Source organism: Chiloscyllium punctatum, chromosome 20, assembly GCF_047496795.1.
Source record: "Chiloscyllium punctatum isolate Juve2018m chromosome 20, sChiPun1.3, whole genome shotgun sequence".
NCBI classification, from domain to species: domain Eukaryota; kingdom Metazoa; phylum Chordata; class Chondrichthyes; order Orectolobiformes; family Hemiscylliidae; genus Chiloscyllium; species Chiloscyllium punctatum.
The window spans coordinates 38,132,266-38,149,989 of NC_092758.1; the positions used below are offsets into that span (position 1 = coordinate 38,132,266).

Here is a 17,724-nt window from a genome sequence, read left to right on the forward strand (position 1 = left end):
ATTCTTTAACATCTTCCAGAAAAACAAATAAAAACAGGAAATGTGAGAAACATTCAGCAGATCAGGCATTTCTGTGGATAGAAACAGAATTAATGTTTCACATCAATCGCCCCTCTGTAGAACTATGGATGTTGCCTATCCTGCTGAGTAGTTCCAGCATTGTCTGTTTTTATTTCAGATTCCTAGCATTTAGAATATTTTGCTTTTGTATCACAATAACATTGTCTGTTTCTCCCTTAGATTTAAGAATCACAGACTGGCATTAAAAAAAAAGTAATTCCAAATTCCATTCTGCAGTGAAAGAATAACTGTATTGAAATATTGTTAATGTTATCCTGTTTTGTCCCCTTAGGTCAAACAAATACTAAACTAAATCTGAATCTAAAGTTGGGCAGCACCATTCTAGGTTCCAGCACTTGCAGGAATCTAGTAACAGGAGTTGTCTTAACTATCTTCATTGCCAGTGTTTGGAAAGCACCCTGCTGTGTGTCGATTGTAATATGGGAGTATATCCCTACAATACACAAGCAGGCACAAGTCAACAAATTGCAAATAAGAGAACAATGGCTTCCATTCTGTTTCATATCAAATGAAAAACTAGAATGTTTGATGATGGAACCATTGATTAAATTCCAACATCCAACAGCTGATCCAGGGACATTAAGCTTGAGCTGGATAAGTGGAGTGAGACGTCAAATTTTACAGAGATGTAACTTTTTAAAAAAACGTTTTGCCCGTGTACCAGCTATTTCCAAGGCTCTTGATCTTGGAGCTACATTCTTCTGGATGGCAAACCCTATCAAGAGAATCCATCTTTAGTCAATTCAGTTAGGATGGGAAATAGTTAGGAGGGGCATCTAAGGACCAGGCATTTGTATACTATTGGCAGGTGTCTGTGTCATTTGCAGCATATTTGGAAGACAGTAGTGTAGCTCTAATGTCACTAGCCTAGCAAATGAGAGACCTAGCTAAAGCGCTAGGGACATGGATTTGAATCCTACAAGGCAGTTGGTGAAATTTAAGTTTAATGAATATAAATATATACTGTATCTAGTTATGATGACCTTTGAGTCTATCATCAACTGTTGTAAAAAAATTATTTGGTTCACTAAAATTGCTTAAGAAAGGAAATATGCCACTCTTATTCAGTCTGGATTAAATAAATCTCAAGACCTATAGCAATATGGTTGATTCTTAAATGGACTAGCAAGTGAGTTCAACGCCCGTTAAAGACGGTCAACAATGCTAGCCTTGTCAGCGATGAACAAAATAAAAAGAGTGGAATGTTGTTGCAGTTTGGGTAGTGGAAGACAAGTCTAAGAGGATTAGTCTCAGTCAAATCACGCAAGACACTCTCCAATCAAGGAGTCCCAGCACAGTGAGTTGATGACAATGTTCAATATCATTTCACGGGCTTGGCTAGTTGTTTAGCTGGTATGGGCAGTCAGTGTTAGGATCACCTTTTCATTGCAGATGAGGAGCCACTGTCAGGTGCTCCACCACCCATCTTGGTCTTTTCTGCCCTCCTGTGGGCTGTTTTCTGCTGGAATTAGAGAGGTAAAGATTGAGATGTAAAATGCACAGCTGATAGTGCTAATGCAAGTGGGGAGTAGTTAGGCATGTCTGAGGCCAATCAGAGTTGGTGATGTGGGGAAATTGGATGGCTCAAAGTGAGTAAGGGGAGACGTCACATGCAACAGTCAGACTGGTAGAGCATGAGGCTTGATGGAAGGATTGCGCAACAGCAGACATCGAGTGGAAGGTAGGAGAGGGAAGATGTTGGCACTTATCCTGGAGGAACGAAGATGAATAATGACCTTCTTGCTACACTGCTAGATGATTCTGCTGATGGTCAAGACCACACTATCCCAAAAGCAACCTCGGATCAGGCTGGCAGGATCTGGTATTGTGTCTTCTTCTGCTGGTTATGGGGTAGAGGATATTCTTCCTCTGTGTCTCCCCTCCACCAGGACTTCCAGTTCCCTGGTCACCAAGTAGGGTGCTAATTTCTCCTTATGTGCCATATCTGGGGCAAATAACAGGAACCAAGCAGGGCAGCTCCACTGTCCTGGTGCACAATGGCCTTTTGGAAATGGTGCTAGCAGCAGGAATCATGACACTTCTGAGTTGCTGCCAGGTGGTCTATATATATGAAACCTAATGTTGTTGTTAGTTCCTTTATGGCTCCTCATTTACACCCATAAGGTCTCCACTATGTGCTTTTCCCTCATTGCATCCTCCCTCACCATAGAAATGGTTCTGTTTCTAATCAGTCATGCTAATCCATCCTCTCTGCTGTTTTCTCTATCCTTCCTGTATAACCTGGTATGTTTAGTTCCCAATCCTGACCATTGTTGCAGCTATGCCCCCACAATGGTTCCTACATCATAGTTTCCTATTTGAATCTGTGCCTGTAGCTCATTTAATTTGTTTCTTATATTTTGTGTTTGTATAAAGATCTGCAGATGCGGTTTCGGTATCCTTACTGTTGAAGTTCAGTGATCCTTAGTCTCCCATCGGTATACTCCAGAAACAACTGATGAAGGAGCAGTGCTATAAAAGCTAGTGCTTCCAAATCAACCTGTTGGACTATAACCTGGTTTTGTGTGATTTTTAACTTTGCACACCCCAGTCCAACACCAGCACCCCAAAATCATCCCATGGGTAATGGTATCTTTCCCACAGTGGGAAATGCAGTAGGACAGAAGGTGGTGATCAATATTTGGAGACCAAATACTCCAACTCTGGATCAGTGGTGATTGGAGCTCAGATTGAACCTGCAATCTGATCAAATCTGACTTTGGATTGTCAATGCAAAATGTAGTGATTCATAGTTTGTGAGAAGATTTGTAGCTCGGGTGCTCATTGTTGTGGTTCTGTTCGCCAAGCTGGGAATTTGTGTTGCAGACATTTCATCCCCTGTCTAGGTGACATTCTCAGTGCTTGGGAGCCTCCTGTGAATGCCAGAGGAAACATCACAGAAGCACTTCACAGGAGGCTCCCAAGCACTGAGGATGTCACCTAGACAGGGGACGAAACATCTGAAACACAAATTCCCAGCTCGGCGAACAGAACCACAACAGTAGTGATTCATGTAGGTTTGCTCGCTGAGCTGGAAGGTTCATTTCCAGACGTTTCGTCACCTTACTAGGTAACATCTTCAGTTGGGCCTCCGGGTGAAGCACTGCTGATGATTCCTGCTTTCTATTTATATGTTTGGGTTTCTTTGGGTTGGTGATGTCATTTGCTGTGGTGATATCATTTCCTGTTCTTTTTCTCAGGGGATGGTAAATGGGGTCTAACTCGATGTGTTTGTTAATAGAGTTCCGGTTGAAATGCCATCCTTCTAGGAATTCTAGGGATCTCCAATATCAGGGTTCTTAGCAGAGGCAGTAATGCAGAGACTTGAACAAACAGCTCTACCAATCATCCAACCAAAATTTTGGGTCCGCTGCATGGATGACACTTTTGTCATCACTAAACGAGACAAATTAGAGGAAACGTTCAAGACCATCAATAATGCCCTTACTGGCATAAAATTCACTAAAGAGGAGGGAAACAACAACAAACTGCCATTCCTAGATGTCACAGTAGAGTGAACAGCCGATGGGGAACTTCAAACCAGTGTCTACAGGGAAACAACACATGAACTAAATACTGAACTACAGAAGCAATCATCCCACAAATGAAGCTACATCAGAACATTATTTCAATGAGCCAACACATGCTGCAGCACAGAGGAACTATGCAGAGCAGAGGAAAATCACCTATACCATCTATTCAAAAAGAATGGATACCCAATGAGCACATCCACCGATTTCTCAGCAACAAACCCAAACAAGCAGACAAAACACATCCAGAAACCTTAGCCACTCTCCCCTACATCAAAGATATCTTGGAAATGACTGCCAGACTACTCAGACCCCTTGGCATCATGGTAGCCCACAAACCCACCAACCACACTAAAACAGCAGCTAATGAACTTGAAAGACCTGATACAGACAACAAGTAAAACTAATGTCATTTACAAAATACTGTCCAAGAACTGTAACAAACACTACATTGGACAAACAGGCAGTAAACTAGCTACCAGGATACATTAACACTAACTAGCCACAAAACAACACGACCCTCTCTCACTAGTATCCTTACATACTAATATGGAAGGATAACATTTCGACTGGGACAACACATCCATCAAGCCAAACAGAAACATGCATGAGAATTCCTAGAAGCATGGCATTCCATCTGGAACTCTATCAACAAACACAATGAGTTAGACACCATCTACTACCCCCTGAGAAAAAGAATAGGAAATGATATCATCACAGGAAATGACATCACCAACCCAAAGAAACCGAAACATATAAATAGAAAGCAGGAATCGTCAGCAGTGCTTCGCCTGGATGCCCACTGAAGCTGTTACCTAGTTGGGTGACAAAATGTCTGGAAATGAACTTTCCAGCTCAGCAAGCAAACCTACATCCAGAGCCTCAACCTAAGCTACAAATCTTCTCAAAACTTGCTATGTAGTGATTCATCAATTGATAGGTCTAGACATCTTCAAAAGAATTAAATCATGGCTATTGTTTTTCTGTTCAATTATTCTAAGAGAAAAGGCTCCAATTTAAGTCATTAATATAAAAAGTGCTAGGTTAGCCTCTTGTGGCTATCTAAATGCATAAATGTATCTAAGAATACAGCTCACAGCCCACCTCAGATGATGTTGGGGTAATGCTACAGTTCTACTATACTAATGTCATGTTGCAGATTAGTGGAAACAAATCAGCAGGGATTATGTTGTCACTCTTATGTGCCTCTGTCTGAACATAAATATACAGTGAAAGCAGAATGAATTAATGTTATTTTTGCCATAGTGCCATCAATATATGTCAGCAAAGGTTTAGGCTAAGATGAAGATGATGGAGAGTATGACGGAGAGAAAATTGGACATGGGCAATTTTAATAAGAGGCAGTTGTGATCATTGCCATTCTATTTTAAAGAAATCCAAACAACAGATTGGAATAAGATTCACAAATGCAATTTTTTCAGCTCTTCCCCAGAGCATCTCTTTCATGTACTACAGTAAATTCAATAAATCCATGTTTTTAGTGGGAGCTGCACTTGAAGGGAGCATAGGTTGTTGTAACCCTGTCTTTGATCTGCATGTCCTTTGAGTACATTTCACCACAGGGAATGTATGATAGATGAATTTAGCCTGTAATACATCCATCTGGCCTTTTTAATACACTCTTGAGAAAGACTTTGCAGAGCATTTAAAACCATCTTTTATTCCTCTACAGTTTATATCAGACTCTTGAAGCTTTGGATTGTTACAGATTTCTATAACAGCTGTTGTAGTCCGTTGATGCGTTTCTATTGACTGACTCTATTTATTGCAAAATTATCATTCATTTGGGATTGACCAGCCTGCACTCACTTCCGTGGGTTCTTCTTGTGACTTTTCCATTCATAGTAATCACCAGAGTTGTACAATATTCCACCGATATGCTTTTAGACTGCTGTCTGTTTATCAGTGACAGTTGTTTCCATTGAAGCATGCAGTAATAGCTTTAATGACTTGATACATTCCCCACTCTCCTTTGGAATCTGCACAGCTCTTCAATGTCGATGGTTTCTCAATAAGATGACAATCAAGTATATTAGCAGAATGATACTGCTCATAACCGTTTTGATGGATTTCTGCATTTTAGTTACATGAACAAAAAAGGATTCTACATTTTAAAATCTTTATATTCCAGTGATAAAAGTGATGCAGTGATAATGTACCCTTGAAAGTCACTGAAAGCACGTGGCACTGAAATTCCTGTATTAACCTATTTGTGTACTCGTGCACTTCAACAAAATCAACTAACTTTTATCGAGTAAAACATAATTTCAAAATGATGAAGTTGTTACTGCAAATTCAAAACCAAAAAAAACTGCAGATGTTGGAAATCAGAAACAACAACAGAAGTTGCTGGAAAAGCTCAGCAGGTCTGGCAGCATCTGTGAAGAGAAATGAGAGTTAGCATTTTGGGTCAGTGATGCTTCCTCAGAACTGACGAGAGCTGGGAAAAAGTTGCTTTTTATGCAGAAGATAGGGTGGAGAGAGGGCGTTAGGAGTAAATGATAGGTGGAGATAGAGACCAAAGAGAGAGAGAAGACTAGTTAAACAGACAAAGGAGTGGATAACAATCAGCTTGGGAGAATGAATAGCAACTAATGGGGACAATTAGTGGCTAACAATGGGTGGTGTGTAATAGAACAAAGAGAACAAAGAAAATTTACAGCCCAGGAACAGGCCCTTCGGCCCTCCAAGCCGGAGCCGAGCAGACCATTTTTGGAGATTTACAAAATCATGAGGAGCATGGATAGGATAAATAGACAAAGTCCCTTCCCTGGCTTTGGGGAGTCCAAAACTAGAGGGTAGAGGTTTAGGGTGAGTGGTGAAAGGTATGAAAGAGACCTAAGGGGCAGCTTTTTCATGCAGAGGGTGGTACATGTCTGGAATGAGCTGCCAGAGGAAGTGGTGGAGGCTGGTACAGTTGCAACATTTAAAAGGGATCTGAATGGGTATTTGAGTAGGAAGGGTTTGGAGAGATATGGGCCGATTGCTGGCAGGTGGGACTAGATTGGGTTGGGATATTTGGTTGGCATGGATGAGTTGGACTGAAGGATCAGTTTCCATGCTGTACATCTCTATGACTCTATGTGAAAGGAGAAAGTGAGGACTGCAGATGCTGGAGATCAGAGCTGAAAATGTGTTGCTGGAAAAGCGCAGCAGGTCAGGCAGCATCCAAGGAGCAGGAGAATCGACGTTTCAGGCATGAGCCCTCTATGTGATAACAAGGCCTAGTTGTGGGGGTTGTGGTAAGGACATGGAAGAAGGTGCTTCTAGCCCCAAGTTATTGAACTCAATATTGAGTCCAAAAGGCTGTAGAGTCCCCAAGCAGAAAATGAGATGTTCATAGAAATTTACAGTGTGGAAACAGGTCACTTGGCCCAACAAGTCCACACCGACCCTCCAAAGAACAACTTGCCCAAACCCATTTCCCTACCCTATTACACTACATTTCCCATGACTAATGCACCTAACCTGTACATCCTTGAACACTATGGGCAGTTTAGCATGGCCAATTCACCTAACCTGCACATCTTTGGACTGTGGGAGGAAACCGGAGCACACAGAGGAAACCCATGCAGACAAGGGGAGAATGTGCAAACTCCACCCAGACAGTTGCCCGAGGCTGGAATCAAACCTGGGGCCCTGGTGCTGTGAGGTAGCAGTGCTAACCACTGAGCCACCGTGCCGCAGATGTTGTTTGTCCAAATTGTGCTGAGCTGTGCTGGAGCACTGCAGCAAGCCTGAGACAGAGATGTTGGCTATGGAACAAGGTGGTGTGTGAATGCAAAGCAAGCATGGAGGTTCTATTGAAAGTTATTTCCACATCATTGGGAAGATACTATCCAATTTTCTCTAAAATTCTTACAAATATGCAATTGTAAAAGTACAATGGACAGTTAGAAAGAACCCCTTGACTCATGCTGGCCACAAAAGTACACTTTGATCTCTAGATTGTAATCCAAATATACATTTAAATGATATTTTTAAAGTCAGGAATAGCTTGAGCACTGCTAATCCAAAGAGTTTTATGTGTCCACACACACAAATCACCAAAATATTGTGGTCAAGTACAAAAGAGTAATGAAAGGGAGTATTAGAATGTTGGTCTTCTTATGAACCAGACCAAAACCTCCTCAAAATACAGTAGGAAATTATCCTAGATGCAAATTCTTTTTTATTTTGAAGGTAAGTGTAAAGCATTACATTCCAGATGTATATCGATTGGTCAAACTACTCAACTTTAAACAAAACACCCTTTTTTTTACACCATAGTTAAAATGCAGACAAAAAAATGAAATTAAAATATTGACTTAACTATAATTCTATCAAAATGCTTAACAAAATAATATATAAATTAACTACAACTAATTAATTGTTCCAATATAGTAACATCCTATAAACATACCGTAGCAAAGGCAAATTCAGGAAAATATATTGTCTCAAATGCAATTCTAGCAGCAGAAGGAGAATCCCAGCTTTTAGCTGTAACAAAGAGAGGAATTAAAACTTCCACATCCAATTTCAATACCCCAGCAACTGAAGAAAGCTATAAACTAAAAATTCTGGTTCTGTGGAAGTTTGACTCCACCTATTCAGGCTGCTTCTATTGTTCCAACATCAAACTAAACCCAAGGCCTCAGAAGCTGTTTATTTTATTGGCTTGGAGCAGACTGCTCAACAGCTCTATCTCAACCTTTCCTCATTTAAAAAAAGGACAACATACACTTCTTAAAGCCATGTATCATCAGAACCTTTATATCTTTCTGATATCAAGGTAATGTCATTGGACTAGCAAGCTAAAGACCCAGGATAATACTCTGGGGACACAGATTAAAATCTGACATATAATGGAATTTGGATTGAAATGATAAATTTGGAGTTTAAAAATTAGTCTCGATGATGGTGATCATTGTTGATTATTTTAAAGACCCAGCTGATTATCTAATCTCTAACCATTGCCCCTTGACATGCAATAGCATTACCATCATAGAATTCTCCACTATCAATATCCTGATGTTACCATTGACCAGAAACTGAACTTAATTTACCACATAAATACCATGCTATAACAACAGTTCAGAGACAGGGAATCCTGTGGCTAATTCTGAAAATTATCATTTGACTCCCTAAATCCCCTTTATCTATAAATGGTTATGGATCAGACCAAACCCTCTCAAGACCTGACAAGGAGATAGCCTGGATCCTGACTGTTCCTTATTTTAAAGGCAAGTGCCAAGCCTTGCATTCTAGATACAATTCAATTGGTCAAACTATCAGACTTGAAGCATAAGACACTTTGTTGATACACTATAGTTAAAATACAGACAACATAAAAAGAAACGAAGAGAATTGCTTAACTGGAACGCAATTGAAAAACTTAACAAAATAAAAAAAATACTCATTAACTCATATAGTAACATCCTATAAACACATCCTTGTCAAAGGCAAAGTCAATAAAATAGACTGTCTCACATACAATTCTAGCAGCAGGAAGAGAACCCAAGCTGAAAACTGGAGCAAAGAGAGAAAGAGATGTAACAGCTTTCATAACCCCAACAATTACAGAAAGCTAAATTAAAAATCCTGTTCTGTGGGAGCTTGACCCTACCCATTCAGGCTATTTCTATTATTACAACTCTTAAAAATATTCCAAGGTCTCACAAGCTGTTTACTTTATTGGTTTTGAGCAGACTGCCTGGACCTCTGTCCCAATCTCTCTTCATTAAAAGGAACAAAATATACTTCTTAAATCCATTGTACTACCACATGAGGTACAAGTCAGAAGTGTGATGGAATGCTTTCCACCTATCAGGATGGCCACTTGTCTCTGTATATGCAACTTCATTAACAGTCTGAAGCTCGACACCATCCAGGAAAAAGTAGCTAAAGACCCAGGATAATACTCTGGGGACACAGATTAAAATCTGACAGATAATGGAATTTGGATTGAAATGATAAATTTGGAGTTTAAAAGTTAGTCTCGATGATGGTGATCATTGTTGATTATTTTAAAAACCCCAGCTGATTATCTCATCTCTAACCACTGGCATTCTATCCACCACCATAAACATTCCGTCCCTCCACCACTGATACACAGTGACCAGCAGTATGCATCATTACCAGAAGCACTGCAGCGACATTCCAAGCTTTTTTTGGCAGTTCCTACCAAACTCATGACCACATAAAGCACAAGGACTGATGAATGGGAGTACCACCACTTACATGTTCCCAAACCATACACCAAACTGACTTGGAAATATATGAACAACTCTTACTGTTGCTGCTTCCCAATCCTGAAATGGTTTTCCTAACAGCACTATGGATGTCCCTCACCACATGAATTGCAATGATCCAAGAGTCAGCCCATCACTGCATGCTTTATAGCAATTAGAGGTGAGCAATAAATTCTGGTGTTGCCAATCATGCCCACATCTCCTAAAGAATTAAAACAACAAAAGGGTTGAATATAAGTGCAAGGATATTTTGGGACAGCTACATCAGAACCCATTGGGAGTAATGTCTTCATGTCAGGGCTCAGCACCTTAGAAAGCATATTTTTCTCTTGGAAAGAATGTAGTGTAGTTTGATCTACTAGGGGACCAAGGGTCAGAATACGAGAAGAAATTACATAAACTAGTCTCTTGGAATAGAGATGGTTAAGGGGTGATATAATTCAGTTTTATTTTCGGTCTTTCAAAGGGTAGATGACAGAAACACTTCCCTCTCTTGAGGATACAGGCACCTAACATTAAACTTAGAGCAGGCAGTGATAGAAAGGTAAAGCTGTTTCCTCCGAAAAGCAGATGTGAGCTCAAACAACAAACTGAATCTGTAACCGATAGATTTTCTTTCAGCCTGGGGTAAAAGGGATATGGAGCTGGGGTAGGTAGATAGTGTAGAAAAGTGCAGTTCACGCTCACATGTGTGAATGCTAACAAGATTTATTAACACAATGATATTATACAAGGTATAATAAGAGACAGGGGAACAATGGTTTTCTCCTTTTCCTTAATTTCTTTGGCAATTCAAACATGCATATTCTATAAAGAGTATCTTTTTTTTCAACAAATGATAGCAAAAACGCTTTGTTATTTTGCTACTGGCTGTTGTGGTTTGTACACAATGTATGCATAAGAAAGGCCCACAGCCTCTTGTGCCTGCTCCATCATTCAATAAAATCAATCCTAGTCTGACTCCCCCATAATCTTAACAATCTTCAATAACTTTTTACTCTTTTAATCTATCCAACTCTCCCTTTATATAAACAAGTATAGGCTAGTTAAATATAGCAAAGTGATAGCTAAATAAGTTAATACTTGACATGTTAATAAGTAATCTATGCCTTTCATGATACCATTACAGAGAGTATATTTGTTTTATATTAAATGTGTACTTTTTCATGTTGCTGTTTTAACTGACAACTGTAAACTGACAAAAGGTTCTCAGCATCAAGCAGTTCTCATGTCAATTCCAGCTGCCCAGAAATTATGATTTGTACAAATTGAGCTGCCACATCTGTGTCTAATAAGATAAAGGGTCACAAAGAAGACATTAATTACAAAATTTGCACCTCTTAATCTAATTCAAGTTTGATAAATCATTACACTTCCTACACTCCAATACACTTTCCAAAGTATATCTCCATCCATCCCAAATGGTTAGAGTTAACTCAATGGCTTTTAGTCTTGCTCAAACAAAAAATAATTTATCAAATCTATGCAAGTACTGAATTAACATTTTTTAAAAAACCCTGGCTTTCTTTCTGTTTATATGGACTAGAGAAAGAAATCTTCACCACTCTTGATTTCTTTAGTGATGGAAAATATCCTCAGTAATTACAAACAATGCAATTGATGCATACACACTAACCACAAAGCAGCTACAGTAAACAACATTCTTCCCCCCAACTATAAGACAATCTAGAATAGAAAGTGTAACAAATGTATTGCTTCGACAAATTTGCTTTATCATTAGATTAACTACCATTTTAAAATCTGAAGAAATATTCTGAATTGCAATTCCCCGCTTCTACATACAAGACAGTCAAAAGAAAATCTATAACATATCATCTAAGTTGTTTCGTCATTTTCCAACCTGTTTAGTTGATTCCGCTAACTTTATTTCAACAGTCATAGAGTCATGGAGATGTACAGCATGGAAACAGACCCTTCTGGTCCAACCCATCCATGCCAATCAGATATCCCAACCCAATCTAGTCCCACCTGCCAGCACCCTCCAATACCTTCCTCTTCATAGTACATAGAACATAGAATATTACAGCGCAGTACAGGCCCTTCGGCCCTCATTGTTACGCCGACCTGTCATATCAATCTGAAGCCCATCTAACCTTCACTATTCCATGTCCGTCCATATGCTTGTCCAATGACGACTTAAATGTACATAAAGCTGGCGAATCTACTACCGTTGCAGGCAAAGCATTCCATAACCTTACTACTCTCTGAGTAAAGAAACTACTTCTGACATCTGTCCTATATCTATCACCCCTCAATTTAAAGCTATGCCCCCTCGTGCTCGTCGTCACCATACTTGGAAAAAGGCTCTCCCTGTCCACCCTATCTAACCCTCTGATTATCTTATATGTCTCTATTAAGTCACCTCTCAACCTGTTCTCTCCAACGAAAACAGCCTCAGGTCCCTCAGCCTTTCTTCATAAGACCTTCCCTCCATACCAGGCAACATCCTAGTAAATCTCCTCTGCACCCTTTCCAAAGCTTCCACATCCTTCTTATAATGCGGTGACCAGAACTGTACACAATACTCCAAGTGCGGCTGCCCCAGAGTTTTGTACAGCTGTAGAATAACCTCATGGTTCCGGAACTCGATCCCTCTATTAATAAAGGCTAAAACACTGTATGCCTTCTTAACAACCCTGTCAACCTGGGTGGCAACTTTCAAGGATCTGTGTACCTGGACACCGAGATCTCTCTGCTCATCTACGCTACTAAGAATCTTACCATTAGCCCAGTACTTTGCATTCCGGTTACTCCGACTAAAGTGAATCACTTCACACTTGTCCGCATTAAACTCCATTTGCCACCTCTCAGCCCAGCTCTGCAGCTTATCTATGTCTCTCTGTAACCTACAACATCCTTCATCACTATCCACAACTCCACCGACCTTAGTGTCGTCTGAAAATTTACTAACCCACCCTTCTATGCCCTCATCTAGATCGTTTATAAAAATGACGAACAGCAGTGGACCCAATACCGACCCTTACGGTACACCACTAGTAACTGGACTCCAGGATGAACATTTCCCATCCACTGGATTAGTGGTGCTGGAAGAGCACAGCAGTTCAGGCAGCATCCAACGAGCAGCGAAATCAACGTTTCGGGCAAAAGCCCTCCTGATGAAGGGCTTTTGCCCGAAACGTTGATTTCGCTGCTCGTTGGATGCTGCCTGAACTGCTGTGCTCTTCCAGCACCACTAATCCAGTATTTGATTTTCAGCATCTGCAGTCATTGTTTTTACCGAGTTGATTTATTTCCCATCCACCACCACCCTCTGTTTTCTTTCAACAAGCCAATTACTGATCCAAATTGCTATATCTCCCACAATCCCATTCCTCCGCATTTTGTACAATAGCCTACTGTGGGGAACCTTTTCGAACGCCTTGCTGAAATACCCATATACCCATCCAGATGCCTTTTAAATGTTGCAATTGTACCAGCCTCCACCACTTCCTCTGGCAGCTCATTCCATACATGTACCACCCTCTGCATGAAAAAGTTGCCCCTTAGGTCCCTTTTATATCTTTCCCCTCTCACCCTAAACCTATGCCTTGTATCAATTCCCCATTCCAAAACTGCTTATTCAGGGATTTCTGTCAGTCATCAGTAACATCAGAATTGAGTTCCCCAAAAAATGTTATCTCATGCTTGCATATCTCTAACTCTACACAGAATATTACGTCATGGAACCAGCCCTAGCTCAATGAAGATTAGAAAATAACACTGCAAGAGTAGCAGCATAACATGGCAAAGTAACATGGCAACTCAATGAAGCCAGAGCAAGATGTAATACTATACAAGATACACTGCATCGACTCATCAAGCCATCTATGATAATATCTCCCAAACCTGCGATTGCTATCACCTGGAAGGACAAGGGCAGCAGAGACATGGAAACCCCATCAGCTGCAAGTTCCCCACCAAATCACACATTATCCTGACTTAGAGCTACATCATCATTCCTCCATTGTCAAGGTCGTGGAACTCCTTCTCTAACAACAATGTGGGTGTACGTAGCTGAGTTGACTGCAGCCTTTCAAAGTGGCAGCTCCTCACCATTCTTCCAAAAATTATTAGGAACGGGAAAGACAGGCTGACCTAGCCAGCAATACTCACTTTACAAGAAAAAAAGAAACCAGGTCTGGCTGATAATTAACAATTGCTTCCAGACAAGCAATAGCCAGCTTCAACATGAAAGAATATAACCACCCCTCCTTGATATTGAATAACATCACCATTACTGAATACACCAGCAAAAACTTCCTTCAAGAGTAGGTCAGATGCTTTGCAACAAGTAACTCATCTCCTGACTATCCAAGATCTGACCACCACTCACAAAGCAGAAGACATGACTGTGATGACACGTTTTCCCCTTATCTGGTAAGTGTGGCTCTAAACGTGACACCATCCGTTTGATTAGCAACCCATCCACTACCAAAGGTGGGGTGCAGCAGTTTGGAGCATCTACAAGATGCTCTGCAGTGAGTATCCAAGGCTCCTTAACAGCACCTTCCAAACTGATGACATTGACCAACTAGAGGGATAGGGGCAATAGTTGCATTGGAAAACCCCCACTTCCAAATCCTCCTTTAATTCTCAAACCACCCAGAATTAGAAGTATATAGCATTTCCTTTCCTGTCATAATAGTTGCTAGCATTGTCAATGATGCCCACATCCCATGAACAATTTTTTAAAAATGGTAAGTATTTGCCAGTTAGGATGTAACATGATCTCCTCCTGACGCAAGGGCCTGTCATTTTCCTGCTTTAAATTCTGAGAAGGAATATGATAAATATTTATTTAATTTGATGTTTGTTATTATGGAGGTATCTTGCAAAATCTCACAATGACCATAAATCAAAAATAATCTTATTGAATGTGAAGCATGCAATAAGCTCAGAAACTTTTCCTTCTGACAGGGTGCGTGTTCTCTTTTCTTCATTCTTTTTCTCTTCATTCACCAAAATGAATCAATGAATAAACATAATAATAAATACAAAGAAAGGCAGATGCTGGAATTCAGAATCAAAAACAGAAAGTACAGACGTGGCAACATCTGTAGAGAGAAAGCAGTGTTAACCCCAAGCTTCCAGTTGCCTGCTACTTCAACACACCACCATGTTGCCATGCCAACATTTCTATCTCAGGCCTCCTGCATTAGTCAAGTGAAACTCAACACTAGCTAGAGGATCAAAACCTCATCTTCCACCTGGATACCATACAGTCCTCAAGACTCAATATTGAGTTTAACAACTTCAGAATGTAATTACCCTCCTCCATGTCCTTTATCCTCTCCACACATCCCTAGGTCTTGCATTGGATGCATTGCTCCCTCATCAAACAATCCATTTTTAGTTAGTCACCCTTCTTGTTAGCACCCCACTTAACATTTATCACTACTTTGGACTACCAGTAGCTATCTCTTTGTTCATCGATCACTTTTTACTCTCTTTCATTGGGCTCCATCTCCATGTACTCTATTGACACCATCCATCCCCCCCTCCCCACCCATCATTATCATTAATGATACAAGCCTTCACAAGAGGCTCAGAAAGAATATTCAAATATGCACTCAGCATGCAGATGTCCCACTGGTCTACCACAGAGAAATTTAAAGGATGGTCTCGGAAAATCCACTGGAAAAGCCCACTATACTTACACACCTCTGCCCTTATTGAAGTGCCATTGTTCCCAGAGGGAATGCCTTTACCACCAAATCAGAAGGCTATGGGGTAAAAGACACTTTGATATCTCAGCACATAATTCAGAGATCAGTGTAATTCCAAGGTATAGGTGCATCATCAGAGGTTCTCCTTTTTAGTTAAGATGTTGAACAAAGGTCATGACTAACTGTTCTGGTAAAGTGTAAAAACCCTCACAGCACTATTCATTGAAAACCACGAAACTCTCCTGGATTCTTGGCTGACATTCCTTCCTCAACCTAAGACACCAAAGATAATTTACCTGGTTATTAATTTAACCTGCTGTTTGTGGGATTTTACTTGGTAATTACATAAAAATAATGATTATAATTAAAAAAAAGATAATTAATTGGATTTGCAGCATGAAATGCACTCAAGAAATCTTTCTTCTGATATGGCACATGTTCTCTCTTTTTGCATAATTTTGCTTGCCATTCCTTAAAATGAACCAATAAGCAAACACTCCTGATTTTCCCTTCCAAATTCTTGGAATTAGAATATTAATTGGCCAGACAATTGGAGAATTATGTATCAAAACATTATGATAGTGATAAAAATGGATAATCAATTTTTAACTTCCCCTAAGGAGATCTTTCTTGGATTAAAATGGTGTGTGTGTGTGTTTCCTTTTTATTCGACTCAAAAGAAGCTGGTAAATGCCTTCATATTTTACCTAATGTGTTTGTTAAAATATTGAAGTGTGATGCAGCTGTATGCGAAAAAGAATTAAAAAGCATTGCAGCGGCCAACCCTAAAAGAGTGAAGCTGATTCACCCCTCCTCACCAGGTTATAACAGTATTTACCTTTTCATCCCAGTGCATTTTGTTTCAAATGGTTCCTCATTTTAAAGAATCTTGGGCTTGGTTTGTATTTCCATCCCAGAAATTTGTTTATCGTTCGCAGTAATCAGAGAGCAATCAGAAGACTATTCAGCCAGAGAGAAGCTGCATTCTCTTCGTCGCACTGTAAATTTGGGCCATATCCTAGGCCGAAGCCTCAGCTATCCACTAATAAATATTAACAGTTTGATAATTTTTTCTGACAAAATACTAATGTCAAAAAATAGAAAGAGCTATCATTTTTTTCAGAATTTTAAGGCATCACCACTCACTCCACTTAATCGTATGATAAATGAAAAAAAGTGTTGTAAATGTTAAGATTCTAGTGAGTTTTTCTAAACAGCTTTTTCGTACAATTAGTTATGCTTATAAAATCACTCATTGAAACAGTTCCCTTGGAAAGTACGGCTGCACTATAATTCCAGCAATAGAATGAAGGATGAGATTCTGCATTTGTAATGTTAAATGCTGGGCTTTAACAAAGGGCCAATTAGCTGTCCAAAATGTAAAATATGCTGTGAACCTGAGGATATATCTTAAAGATTTTAAGCTGATGACAGCACTTAGAGCTATTTTAGAAAATCAACTGTTCCTTAAGACAGAAAGCTGAACTCACGAACACAGCTCAAGAAACTGCTGAATCTAATAAGCTCACAGGATAGTTAGAACACTGTCAGACAACAATACACTGTATCATCTTGCCCTGTCAGAAACACTAGCTATCTGCTAATTTGTGCTTCAAAGTGATTTGGTTATAAATTTAAATTGAAATATACAATTTTAAGAACAAATGCTCAGTAGTGATCATAAATCCATTACTGCAAAACAGGAAAGATTATACTTATGATTAGTATAAATTTGATGTCTAAAGAGAATAACATTGTACCTGTTTATCTATGGCTGAGGTGAGTTCTCTGCAAACGCTGTGCAATGTGCAAGCACAGAGCACAACAGTATTAGTTATAATAGAGGATGTCTGACTCTACCAATTCTTCCAGGGTCGGAGCTGTTTAAAGGTGATTGTATTGAGTTCACCAATCAGATTAATCGAATAGTACTGTAGCAACCCACCAAGTAACTAGAGTTCTCAATCAGTTGCAAAATGTTACAGCCTGATTGTTGATGATTATATCCCCTGTGCATATGGCTGAATTCATCTGAACAGCTCTCCGGAGGGGATAGAGTCCAAAATTTCCTATTTTCAAAGGATTAAGACGAACTATGAAACAATTACTGCATTCAATTCTGGTATCCATGCTCTAGGAAAGATTTTGTTAAATTTGAAAGGGTTCAGAAAAGAT

The 17,724-nt window shown here is 39.8% G+C and overlaps 1 protein-coding gene across 1 annotated transcript in view; it reads right to left on the minus strand.

Annotated features, from left to right (window-relative positions):
- Positions 1-17,724, minus strand: part of LOC140492049 (BTB/POZ domain-containing protein KCTD16-like) — a 217,139-nt gene that overhangs the window by 3,417 nt on the left and 195,998 nt on the right. The window lies entirely within an intron of this gene.